This window comes from Plecotus auritus, assembly GCF_963455305.1.
Source record: "Plecotus auritus genome assembly, chromosome: 9".
Lineage (NCBI taxonomy): Eukaryota > Metazoa > Chordata > Mammalia > Chiroptera > Vespertilionidae > Plecotus > Plecotus auritus.
The window spans coordinates 22141730-22155598 of NC_137783.1; the positions used below are offsets into that span (position 1 = coordinate 22141730).

General features: G+C 47.7%; 1 protein-coding gene across 2 annotated transcripts in view; it reads left to right on the forward strand.

Moving 5' to 3' along the window:
* The window catches only part of AVPI1 (arginine vasopressin induced 1), a gene marked incomplete at its 5' end in the record, with an annotated part of 29871 nt that overhangs the window by 8696 nt on the left and 7306 nt on the right, over positions 1 to 13869 (forward strand). Inside the window, 2 exons of one of the 2 annotated variants that reach the window (XM_080641527.1) lie at positions 10185 to 10306; positions 10651 to 10852. Of the gene's footprint in view, positions 1 to 10184; positions 10307 to 10650; positions 11203 to 13869 lie in introns of those variants that run through there. The other variant, XM_080641528.1, reaches the window with a different exon arrangement.

Below are 13869 nucleotides of genomic sequence, written 5' to 3' on the forward strand. Positions count from 1 at the left end.
AACCAATCAGCGGAGACCATGACCCTGAAAGGGCACACCTGGAAAGCTGATGAATATTCTATTGAGACCCTTCCCTGAGAACTCCCCTAAAATTCCCACCTGCAAGAGAGCAATATTCTCAACAAAAGGACCCAGCCCGAACTCTCCTCCCCCGCCCCGGGAGTATGCCCCTGCCATTCCTTCCCTCTTCTCTCCCCCCCCCCCCCCGGCCCCGCCCCCCGCCACCCTGCACCATCTCCTAAACTCTGAGACTTGCAACCAGGGGAGAAGGAGAAGTGGGCAGCAGCAGCTCATCCCAGGCTAACCCCCTGAACTTATTCCCGAGGCCCCTTTTCTCTGACTTCCCAGTGAGCCAAAGCGGCCCAGCCTAGGCTCTCACGTTGCTTTTTTTTTTTTTTTTTAACTTAAAAAACCCACAACATTTTTATTGATTTTAGAGAGGAAGGGAGAGGGAGAGAGATATAGAAACATCAATGATTGGAGAGAATCATTGATTGGCTGTCTCCTGCACACCCCCTACTGGAAATCAAGCCCACAACCTGGGCATGTGCCCTGACCGGGAATTGAACCGTGACCTCCTGGTTCAGAAGTCGATGCTCAACCACTGAGCCACGGCCGGTTGGACCCTAAGTGTGTTTTTGCTGAACTACTAGGCAAAATGGCCTGTAATGAGAAAGACTGATACTTTACATTATTGTTATTAGTATGCCTTACATATATTCTCATTTGAGCCTCAAAACAGGCTCAGCACTTAATAGGTACTTAATATTCACTTGCTGCAAGGATTTCACAGATGAGGAAACTGGGGCACAAATGGGTTTCCTCATTTACTGAGGGGAACACGAAGCCTAGAGGAGTTACAACCACAAAACTGCTCGTTGCAGCCGGTCCCTCGTCTCTCTCCTTTTATCCAACCTTTGCACACCAGGTCTAAAACACAGACCTGCCTGTTTATTGCACTGCTTCCCCCACAGACCACAGGATAGGGCTTTATCTCTTCTATGGGCATTTTCATAATTTCGCCCCAACCGACTTCCAATTTCCTGATTTTTCACGTCCTTTCTTTACCCATGATCCCACCCAGCATGTCAACCCTATCCAACGTCTTTAGTTTCCCAAATAAGCTCAGAATGCCCTTCATTCCCAGACCCCACTTGCCTGGCACACTCCTACATATCCTTCAGTGCCCAGTGTAAATGCCCCCCCTTTGGTCCAGCCTCCCAAACTGTTGATTGCTGGTTCTTCTGAGCCCCCACTTAGAGCATCCTTCTGCAGTAGTTCTGAGTGGGCTACATTGTAAGCACTGGCTATCACGCCTTTCCATCTTTGCCTGTGCCTGGCATGTAAGAGACTCAGTAGATGTCAGTGAAGTGGATGGCTGAGTGGCTGCAGAAACAGGAATGGACCTGAGAGGCCCTCTTACCCTGGGGACTGAGCATGCAACAGAATCCCAGCTAATCCTATTCTACAGAACTAGTTTCTCATCTCCTGGAATGCGTCCATGACATCTGGCGTGGCTGAGTGGATCCCTCTTTCAGCAGCCAGGCTCCCCTTAGGGAAGAAAAAGTATGTGGCTTCTCAGGGACTAATGCCTCTCCCTGCCAACAGCCCCACCTATAGGTACTGAGCAAGCTCTGAATGCACATTTTAATTATTTATTTTAAATTTTATTTATTGATTTGAGGGAGAGAGAGAGACATAGGTTTGTTGTTCCACTGATTTATGCAGTCATTGGTTGTTTCTTAAATGTGCCCTGACCGGGGATCAAATCCACAACGTTGGTGTATCCAGGACGACACTCTAACCAACTGAGCCTCACAGGCCAGGGCTGAATGCACATTATAAATAAATAGATGGTGATGTGTAACACATATCTATGTGAGGCATCATGGTGTAGCGGCCCTGGAGGCAGACTGCTTCATCATTCCCTAGTTCTGGGACCTCTTTGTGCCTCAGTTTCCTCATCTGTGAAATCCTTTCAGCAAGTGGGTATTAAGTACCTATTAAGTGCTGGGCATTGTTTTAGGGGCTAAGGATAAATAATATATATGTGATCACTATAAACTGAATGCCTACTGTACACTGGGCACTATGATGAGTCCTTATATTAATTGTTCTACCTAGTTCTTACAACAGCCCTATAAAATTACTACTGTTAGATCTGCTGATGGGGAAACCAGGGCTTGGAGGGTTAAGGAAACGGACTATGTTCACAGAGCTGATGGGTGATTCTTTAAACAGGAGCCTGGGTTCTTTTATAAACTTTCCTGCATTTTATTCTCAGTTGCTTTTACAGGAACCCAGAAATGTTACATGATTTGCCCAAAGAAACACAACCAGTAAGTGTAGGGATTCAAACGTAGGTCGTCTGACCCCAATTTCAAGGCTTTCCCCTCAGCATCCCTTAGCGAACCCCCTGGAGGGACATCCTCAGTGCCCTCAGGGCATCAATCTTGAGAAGGGCTGGCTAGAACAGGCAACTGGGGGCCGATCTGGGTGCTGGACTGATGACAAACTATCTCTGTGAGTGGGGAAGCTAACTGAATAAACATGTAAAGAGAAAAATCATTTTTCTTCTAAAAAAAAAAAAAAAAAGCATCTGAAAAGTTGAGGGTTGGGCGCCACCTGGTGGGCCTAGACCTTCAGCCTCATCCGCCAAGTCACTCCTTACAAGGAAGTCAATGCTGTGGTTTTGGGGAGATATTTTTAGCCTCTGGAATCTTGAAGACATTCCAAGGGGTGGTTCAGCAGGCTCTCTGCAAAAAACGTAGCCATGCACAAAGATCTTGATTCCTCCAACTCAACAAAGATGGCCTAACCGCCTATGGATGCAAACAATCTGGCTGAAGAACACAGGAAGAGGACCAGCTGCCCTCAGAGTGTTTGCACTTTGCCTGTAGGGAAGAGACCGTTGTGGACACAAAATAGACGGATACATGAGAACTACATGGAAAGTACAAAAGGGAAGGAGAATGTAAGTGTGATGGAAGGGCTGGGGAAAGCTGCAAGAATGAAGTGTCATTTGAAGATGGACAGAATTTTGACAAGCAGAGATGGGGGATGGGTGTTATTGGGTGAGGCAGTCCACCATGGATTCTGAGCATCCCTGGATAGTATCACCCGGTATGCCAGGAATGCAAGGCCTCTCTCCCCAGCCAGTTCTCAGTGTGTGTTTGCGGCCAACAACTTTGAGAAAGGAGGGAACAATTTCTCTGAAACAAAGAGCAGGCTTGCTTGCTGCTTACTATAAAAGTGGTTTGGGTAGAAGGGGACAATGGTGGGAGTCCCAAGCTTGGTATTCCTCAGCTATGACGCAAACCCCCGGATGTGTAACATTCACTTGCACCGCTCTGTGTTTCTCCCATGGAACTTGGGAACAAGGGAAAGAGAGGGAACAATGATGCTCATGCTGCTCGCTATGCCAGGGTGGTAAGTCCTTTGTCTTTGGCTCAGCAATCCTGTATCTTCTGTCAGCATTTATAAGACAATAGCAGGCTAGCTTATTAGCTGGTAAGCAGTGTAAATGCCAGACCCTCACAGGTGTTCTAAGGAGAGGGAACAGTGTGAGCAAAAGCAGGGCCTAGGCTGCTGAGGGAACAAGGAGCAGTGATACTTGATGGCTACTGTAAGCTCCAATGTCCAGAGGGGAAGGAACAATTACTGTTCAGTCCATTCTGTTTTGTCTTCAGCCTCTGGGCTACTGTAAACACACCGCATATATGTGCTCAACGCACATTGACTTAACACCTGTTTTGTGCCAGGTCCTGACCTGGCACTTGACACAAATCAATTAACAGCGGAGGCAAAACGCATAGTGAGAAAGATGGGTGCCTTCACCTGTAGAATCTTGCCTTGAATTTTATTATTAAATTACTAAATAAGCATTTCCTGAATACCTACTATGCACCTGGCACCTACTATGTACCTACAATTATGTGCCTGAGCTGGAAGAGGCCTTAAAAATAATTTGCTCCAGGCTTTTCATTTTATGGAGGATGGGTACTGAGGCCCAGAGAAGGTAAGTGACTTGTTCAAGGTCACACAGCTGGTTGATGTGGGCACCAAATTTATAACTGAGGTCTCCTGACTCAATCCCATGCTCACTCTGTGACACCATTGGGACAGCACCCAGACAGGAAGTTCCCGGAGGCTACAGAGTAAAGGGCTCTATATGTCAGGCCGGCACATGCCCTCTCATCTGTGGGCTAAGTGGCTCCCACCAGGCTATGGGAATAGGGCCCCTGGGTTGGTGGGTGAGGGCCCCTGGGTAGAGTTGGGTGGGACTTTGGATGGTTCTTGAGCTTGTTAATCCAGCCCCCAAGGAATACCTGGCCTTTGCTGGGGCCATAAAGCACCTTTGGGCAAAGACAAAGGCCATGCATGGGCCTGGGCGAGTGGTGAAGGCATTCGACTCTAGTAAAGCTCAGCCCTCACTCCCCAGGGGAAGCTGGCCAGGAGCCACAGGTACCTCCTGAGGCTTATCCTCATGTGAAGCCACCCTGCACACTGGCTGGCAAGGCTGGGTCCGGAAGGCTAAGTAACAAACGGTGGGTGACCAAGGTAGGTGCCCCTGAGATCATGTTATTAAACAGCTGCCCATGACATGAGGTTCTCTAGGTTACCTCCTGCTGGGACCTGTGATGGGGATGTACAGGCCCAACAGACCACATTCCTGGTGGAACAGAGGGGCCTCACCTATGAGGATGCACAACCTGAGCCAGAATGGATTGAGCCAATCACACCACTCTGCCAGTCAGCCTTGGGTAAAAGTGGCAGTGGCTCCATACTAATAACTAACATTTGCAGAGCACTCACCGTGGGTCTGGCCCCATGCTAGGTACTTCCCACACTTGATTCATTTGCTTTTCACAATAGCCTTGTGAGATAGGGGCTATTAAAACCATCTCCACTTTAAGAGGAGGAAACCGAGACACAGAAGGTTATATCTAATGTCACACAGCTACTGGAGAATGAAATTCAAATATTTGATTTCTGAGTCCAGGCTTTTAATCACTGTATATACCTGGGACTTAGGCCTTGGTCCAGGAGGCAAGACATCAGAGGACTGCATCTAAGTGGTACAAAGAAAATGGTCCCGCCCTCACCGGTTTGGCTCAGTGGATAGAGCATCGTCCTATGGACCAAAAGGTCCTGGGTTCGTTTTCGGTGAAGGGTATGCAGGTTGGTTGCAGGCTTCTCCCCAGCCCGGGCCCTGATCAGGGCTCATGCAGGAGGCAACCAATCAATGTGCTTCTCTCACATCGATGTTTCTCTCTGTCTTTTTCTCTCTCTTCCACTCTCCCTGGAAGGCAATGGAAAAATATCCTCCAGTGAGGATTAACAAAATAAAAATACAAAAAATAAAGTGGTCCCAATTTTGTAGATAGTCAGCAGTTAGGGGGCCAGACAAGAGTGGGTGTGGTTGTTACGGGCCTCAAGATCTGCATTTGGAGAGCCTGATGCTGTTCCCCTTTCTCATCTTGCTATGGAAGTGGCCCCAGAAAAGGGAATTGTGTTCCCTTTAATTCCCCAGCTCACCCACAGCTGGAGCTTTAAAGCAGGAGGAGTAGACCCCAAGGGCTAGGCTGGAGCCAAGAGTCCCTATCAAATAATGCTCTGTGCTCGGTGTTTAACCTGCATCACCTTCTTAGCCCTTGCAACAACCTTGTGAGATAGGTACTTCATTATCTCCACTCGACAGTTGAGGAAAATGAGATTCAGCCAGACTGAGCTAGGAACTAAATTTAGATCTCCAGAAAACTAGACAGCTGCCTTAGAGTCCCTGGGTCTGCTTTCACAGTGAACTTTCCCTGAAAGTCCAGTCTCACAATAGACTCTTTAAAGGCATTATCCACTCAAACCACACAGCAAAAGCAAATGTGGTCTCCCCTCCACTACCACTTGGGTTTCCAACCTCCCATTACCACTGGGACCTTTTAAAGATGTGGTGAATCATGGAGATTTTCCCCAACTCTGGTTTTCTCTCTACTGACAAGAAACACCTCCTCCCCAACCTAGACAGGTAGAGTGGGACACTGCTGCCACAGTTCAGAGATCAAAGGTCACAGAAGTCATTAGAGACTTAATAGGAACTTGCCCTGACCCATCAGGAAGATGCCAAAATAGCCAGCATCATGGCATTCAGGGAGCAAGAGAAGCAACAAGAATCTTCAGTGGAGTTGAAATGCTTTGGAAGGCCTGTCTCCCCCACTCACAGCCCCTGTGGGAGTAGTGGCTCTAGATATAGATGGTATATTTATACTAGAAGGCTCTGCCCTTACTCCTCCACCACTGCTGACCCAAGCTGGGCCCATCAGATTCCTTCTTCTGGAATCTGATGGAATTCCTGAATGGAGCTGGTGTTGGGTAACCAAAGCCAGTGCACTAGGCACATTTGTGGGGAGTAGACATTCTGGGTAGACAGAGGAAGCTGGTCTGCAGAAAAGGGTCTGGGTTCTTCAGAGAAACAGAAATAGGTAGGTAGGCCCTGACCGGTTTGGCTCAGTGGATAGAGCGTCGGCCTGCGGACTGAAGGGTCCTGGGTTCGATTCCGGTCAAGGGCATGTACCTGGGTTGCAGGCACATCCCCAGTGGGAGGTGTGCAGGAGGCAGCTGATCGATGTTTCTCTTTCATCGATGTTTCTAACTCTCTATCCTCTCCCTTTCCTCTCTGTAAGAAATCAATAAAATATATTAAAAAAAGAAAAAGAAAAAGAAAAAGGTAGGTAGGTAGATGAAAAGAAAGAAAGAGAAAGGAAGGAAGGAAGGAAGGAAGGAAGGGAAAGAAAGAAAGAAAGAAAGAAAGAAAGAAAGAAAGAAAGGAAGGAAGGAAGGAAGGAAGGAAGGAAGGAAGGAAGGAAGGAAGGAAGGAAGGAAGGAAGGAGAAAGAAAGATTTATTACAAGAAATTGGCTCTTGCATTTATGGCGGCTGACAAGTCCCAAGATCTGCAGTCAGCAAGCTGGAGAGCCAGGAGAGTCAATGGTGTGTTTAGCCTGAAGGCAGGAAATAGCAATGTCCCAGCAGAGTCAGGTAACAGGCGTTTCCTCTTACTCATGGAAGGAGCAGCCTTTTTGTTTTATCCAGGTCTTCCCCTGACTAGATGAGGCTCACCCACATTAGGGAGGGCAATTTGCTTTACTTGGTCTACCAATTCAGATGTTAAACTCATCCAAAAACACCCTCACACCCACACCCCCGAATAATGTTTAACCATATGTATCTGGGCAGCCCATGATCCAGCCAAGTTAACACATAAAATGAACCACCACAGCCAAGTATGCAGAGACTCGAGATGAGAGCTGCCTATGACTTGTTCCATGTTATCCCACTGGACTTCATTTCTGTGAACTCACTGTTGCTTTAGAGTAGCCCCCTCCCCTCCACTTTACTTGAGCTAACTTGGAGAGCTGATGCTGTTTTCCTTTCTCATCTTGCTATGGAAGTGGCCCCAGAAAGGGGAAATGTGTTCCCTTTAATTCCCCAGCTCACCCACAGCTCAGTCAGGTAGGAAGCGTTTCCTCTTACTCATGGAAGGATCAGCCTTTTTGTTTTACCCAGGTCTTCACCTGTATAAGTGAAGGGCATCGTAATGAAGCAAGGAGGGTTTGGAGACTAACTACTGGGTTCTGAATCCTAGTTTCACTTTTGTTTGTTTGTTTGTGTAATGGCTACAAATTCTTTGATTCCCCTTCTATCAAAAGGTCTGGTCTATGATTCCTTTTGTGGAGGATGGCACTGAGATATCAATATCTGGGCGCTAAATGTGCTATGCTTCTGCACTGCCACTGCTTCTGGGCCCTCTCAGCAGACACAACTGGAAAATGTGTATGGTTGTGTGTTCTTGTGTATACATAGACATGAATACATTTGCACATACAAGCATACATATATTTCCAGCTAGATTTATTTTTATATCTACTGCTTACCTATGTATTAAAAACCATGAGTTTATACTTGCTATGAATTGAATTATATTTCCTCAAAATTCATATGTTGAAGCTCTAACTCCCAGAGTGTTTGTATTTGTGTTAAGAAGGTAAGTAAGGATAAATGAGTGGGTCCTGACCTGATAGGATTCGTGTCCTTATAAGAAGAGACGCCTGAGAGCTCTCTCTTTCTCTACCATGTGAGGACACAGTGAGCATGTGACCATCTGCAAGCCAGGAAGAGAACTCTCAGCAGAAACCAAATGGGTTGGCACCTTGATCATGGGCTTCCCAGCCTCTGGAACTGTGAGAAAATAAATGTTTGTTGCTAAGCCACACTGTGGTATTTTGCTATGGCAACCCAAACTGACTAATACAATACTGACCTTTAATTCTAATGTACACGAATGGTATTTTGTTTGCTTGCTTGTTATTTTTGTTTGTTTGTTTGTTTGTTTGTTTGTTTTTAGTGTTTCAATAATGTACCCTTTGCCTGCAGAACTTTGCTGTTTTGGGCCTGTTCTGGTTATAAGTTCAGAGAAGAGGGCTGTAAGTTGTTGTGCATAATGTCCTAAGCAGAAGGGTGCTTAAAAAAAAAGTTTAGAATGACCAGGATCATTTATCAAAAACAAAACAAAATACAGAGCTGACTCAAAAGTCACACTGTTGCTTTTCAGCTGAGTGTGAAAGTTCCCTCTGTACTCCCCAGAAAAAGACCTTAACCCATTCGTGGTCAAACCAAGTCTTGGCTTGAAGTACTCCAGGGCTCTATCCCCAGAGGTGACCTTCTCTAAATAGGTCCCTGTTAGGGGTGGATCCCAGATCACCCTCTTCTGCGTGACCCACACAACTGTGGAAGTGCCCCATCTTCTCATCAGAAATACTGAATCATAAAGCTGCAACAAAAGAAGTGGTTCCATTGTGTGGTAAGTACATGGTCACATGCCTGCAAAAAATGTTTGGAGACATTCTCCACCCAGCCTTAGTCACATATGACCCAGAAGCCACAAGTTCCCAATACCTACGCTGGTATGCTCACGACCTCAGAATTCCTAGGTTCTCCAAGCACTGACATGCCAAGAATTTGGCCGTTCTATTGCTTAGAATGGGCTAGAGGAGTCCCTGGTTCAGAAGCCCAGCCTCCCAGTTTCCAGTCTACACAGTCCCCTCCTTAGCCAAGCAGTTGGCTGATAGGCTTCACAGAACTACTTTCTGTTGGAGAACATTGCTGATTTCTTTGCTCTTTTCAATATTTCCTCAGGGCTTCAGGAAAAGCAAAGAGAAACCACTGTTCAAACCCTTTTAACTACAGCAAAGCACTTGCTGATGTTTTGTGCAGGACAGAAAGAAGTAGGGTCTGAGGGATGAGGAAGAACAGCTCCCAAATGTCCCTTCCACCTTGCAAAAAGGGACCCAGGAATCCTTTTGTGCAGGCTTTTACTCTTTCCCCCTCAGAACTGTTACAGAAGAGAAATACAATGACTACGAAGGGCAGCTCTGTAGAGAAAGAGAAATCAGAAGACCTAGCTGCCTACTGACCATTTTTGAACCAGTGCACAAGCAACCCCTCATCTTCCAAGGAAGTAAACAAATGTTTATCAAGAGCCATCCTGACTCTACTCCTGCCTCCTCCAATCCAAGTTCCAAGCTGTAACCAAAGTGACCTTCTAAGAACACAAATTTGTCATGAGGATGAAATGAGCTAATATTTGTAAAATGCTGACAGGCATTATTTGCACATTGTAAGTGCTATTAAATGTCTCTTAAATAAATTCACACAATGCTATTCCCTTCTTAAGAAGAAATGGAAACTTTACTGCCTGCCTCTGCCTTCTGCTTCCCACCTCTCTCCCTTGCTAGCCTTACTCCAGGCCTCATTTCAAGTCTTCCTTAGTCAAACTACCTGCTGACCTTAGCACATGCTATTCTCTCTTCCTTAAACACTTTTCCCAGTCCCTCTTCATGTGACCAACTTCGTATCTCAGCTTAAATGTTACTTCTGCCTTGCAGGACCTCCCAGAGAGAGTTTAGGTTCCTCCATTTTACACTCTTATTCCCATAATATTTATCACAATTGTAATAACAACTAAATGTTTTAGGATTTTTAATACCTGCCTTTCTTACTAAACTGTAAATTCCCCCAGGAGAGGGGCTTATGGGTGTGTCCAGTTCACTGCCCAGCAAGAAACTCGGACTGGGTGGATCCTTGTGGACCACGGTCGAATGAATAAACCTTTTAAATTACTGTCTCATTTAGGTAACTGGCCCAAGTTTGCACAGCCAATCCAAGATTCGTATCAAGACATTTTGGCTTTGAAGCCCACGGTCCGACCACCGCACTTACTGTCCATTTCTGTCCCTCAAAGCTGGAACCAGAACGTAAGTATTGGGGAGGTGAGCATAAGGAGCTGCAGGTCTGTTTGCTGCGGGCCACACGCTGCAAGGAACCGGCGCTGTGCACACAGGCCTTGGGCCCAGGGGAGGGGGCACCTATCACGTGTACACTGCAGGGCCCGCCGCTGCCGCAACCCCGGGCAGGAATGCGGCCCCACCCCGGTCCCGAGCCAGCAAAACCGCGTTCTCCCGGGGACTGACGTCAATGAAAGCGGGGCACCTCCCAGCGAGACGCAAGAGCGGCTGGGGGGCCAAGGGAAGGGACCTGGGCGGGCACGCCCCTCGCTGTTGCTCCGTCTCTGATTGGACCCGGGAATCTTCGCACTTAGGTTTCGAGGCCGCGGAGGGAAGGGGGAGGAGCCAGAACACGCCCCTCACCCCTCTGTGGCTGCTGATTGGCCCACGGAGTCGCCGCGTTCGGTTTTGGAAGGCTCGCTTTGGAGCTCCCACAAGGCTCGGCTGAGGATTGGCTGTTCCAGGGAGCGCTTTGGGGCCGTGGTTGTGACCGAGCTGGCCGGCCACGGCAGTCAGGTACGTAGGTCTGCGACCCGGCTCTTGGTGGGAGCGGGCGGGAGGGCGAGCCATCAGAACTGGGGTGCCGGCGGACTTGAACCCCAGATACACCTAGGGCCCGTGTGCGAAGCGCCACGTCTAAGTCGCGGGGACCGACCTGTGCTGGGGTTGTCGCCGTGTGATATCGGCCAGGATACCCCCTCCCAAGCTCTTGTCCTGTTGGTGGATGCCTCCTGGTCCTAGTGACACCTTCGCGGCAGAAGCCCAGAGCTGCGCCCGCCCTTTCGAAAGGCGGCAGGGGTTGGGGTAGGCGCATCTTAGCTTGCCCCATCCCGATTTGAGGTCTGTCGGCGCCGCCCTTCAGCTTGGTGAGTAATCACTCTAATTCCCCACGGGGCCATGGAGTGCGGATGGCACAGAGGCTGGCTGGGGAAACATGACTTTCGATCCCTCCGCCTTCCAAAACCGGTAGAAGCAGATAGCAGGCTCCGAAAAGGTTCAGAGCCTCCTGGGTCTTTCCTCTGCAGTCCTTGGCACCCTCTGGTGGGAACAAAAATAACTAGATGAGAGCGAGAGCTGGGGTCAGACCTCTTGGGTTCATATCCTGGCCTTATCACATACTACCTGTGACTTAACCTTCCTGCGCTTAGCTTTCTCATCTGTAAAATGGGTGTAACCATAGTACCCCCTCAGAAGGGTGTCATGAGGATTAAAGAGATTACTCTTCTCAAAGTGCTGGTTTGGACTTGTTTTGGAGCAAGGTGCCTCAACAGCAGCGATGATTTAAAAATCCGCAGGTTACTCCATTCTCCCTTCACCCTCTTCTCCCAAGAGTGAAGGCCCCTTTTGATGGAGTTTCATGATAGTGGTGATGACGAAAATGGGTGGTTAAAAAGCCCTTTCCTTTATACCATTCATTCATAATGTACTGGGATGGATACTTTCAGCATACTTCATCTCCCTTATCCCATTAAGGGTTATTTTTTCTCACCATTTTGACAATGAACAAACTGAAGCAGGGGAAAACTGAGGCTTGCCAAGGTCACCCAGTTATCAGTGGTACAGCCAGAATTCAAGGTTCTTGAACTATTGAAAAGGTATTCCTAGATCTAGTAGTTTTTGTTTGTTTGTTTGTTTTTCCCCAGGCCATATCTGAGACTTGGTCTGGGGGAAGGGTCCAGTTCCTTTCTCAAACCTTTTGGGACAGAGATTTGGAGGCCAACGTATGTCCATTTTGCTCAGGCATGCCTCCCTGAGACTAGGCTCTTCCGTGTGGGGGGCCCACACAGCGTTTGGATTGGGCCTCCCACTTGAGGAGCCACAGATTTTGGCTGCTGTCCAGTGGCATGTCTGTCCAAGGAAGTAGGCCAGGGCCACAGTGTTGACTTGGGCCTTGGGCCAGAGCCTCCAGTTCTTTTTCTAAGAGACCCTTGGCCTCCGATTGCAGATTATTAGCACCAACAGGGTTATCTGGAGGAGGGAGCCTGGTGGGGAGCCAGTTGCTGCCTAGTTCGCACAACTGTGTTCTGCCTCTCATGGTTATTTTCCACGACCCTGAGACCACGATGAGCATAGATAGGTGTCTAAACGGAGCTTCATGCATAGCAAAGACTGCAATATTTATAAATTGCAAATCATTACATGGTGAGTCACTTTTTAAATATATTTCTTTGTTAGAGCTCTATAGTTCCTTTATTGTCTGTTTCAAAACGAATTGAACTTTGTCATGTTCAACATTTGGCATTCACTTGGGGGTTCATTTTTAACCTTGTTTGTATCAAATTGAAGTATTTTGCAATTAGTCTTTACTCATTTGCTCACAGATCCATGCTTATCTTTTTTAATGTCAGCTCTGAAAGATTCATTTGTAATCTTTTAATAGCCCTGTGGTTTCATTTTCCAGTTTAAAAAGTACCATTGTTCAAGTATATACTGACTTTCCTGGATGCAGGTCTTGTCCAGGAAATGAGGGGGAAGTAACTATTGAACACATTGAATGAGACAGGAAAAGTTTCTTCTGATAACAAAAGTGCTGTGATTCAGTTTTCCCCAAGTTTATAATCTAATCCTACCTGATATCCACCAATTTTTATTCTCAGCCTCACTCTGCTGTCTGAATCTCAGGGTGAGAGGCAGAGCCAAGAGTGAGGGTCCTCAAAATCTAGAGGTGCCCCCCTTCCCTTCACAGGATCATAGAAGGTATGGTGAGGCTAGAGGCTCAGGCTCTTTCAGATGGTTTCTCATTGGTGCATTTGTAACTCACTGTAACTGGGCAGCTGGAAGTAGGGCCTTGTAGGGCCTTGTAGGGCCTTGCAGCCCTGGCAGAGGTGGCTGGGACTATCTGGGAAGTCAGGCTCCAAGCCATTTCCTCCTTGAGGCAGCTGCTGCTATTTGATCCTGTTGCCAGTCTCTCAAGAAGAGGGTGAGATTGTCTGAGTTTGAGAGAGGGGACATGCCCCAGGAGTCTGCCCCAGGCTTGGCTATAGCCAGCCTAGGTCATTAGAGTGCTTTAGAGCAGTGAGTTCTCTGTCTTCTACCAGACCCTAACCCCACAGCCCACAGCAGCAAAACAGTGTCTGACCTCCAGGAAGATTGAGAAGGGGAGCTACTGGTTGGGGAGTCTTCTGATACCTAATTAGCCAGACCTGTCCACACATGTTGCTCGTAGGCTCTTCTTCGTTCAGACCTAGCCTTGTCATGGAATCATTGACTCTCAACCCTGGTACAGGCCTTCAGAGACCATCAGCATCAACCTGTTCTTCTCACAGATGGAAGAGGGAAGCAGGCCACAGAATCCCTGAGGCCTCTCAGCCACTGAGTGGCAGAACTGAGGCTCAAACCAGTCCTCTAACTAACTCTTAAGACATAGCTCTGTGCCCTGGGTTGGGTTACAGTTCCAGATTCCTTCTGTGGAAGCTGGGGATCTTCCTCTTCAGAGTGCCACGAGTTCAAAGCTGAGGCAGCCTGTCACCCAGGGAACGGCCCTGATGTTATTGAAAAGATTAAAATAAATTCCACACCCCACCCTTGCCTCC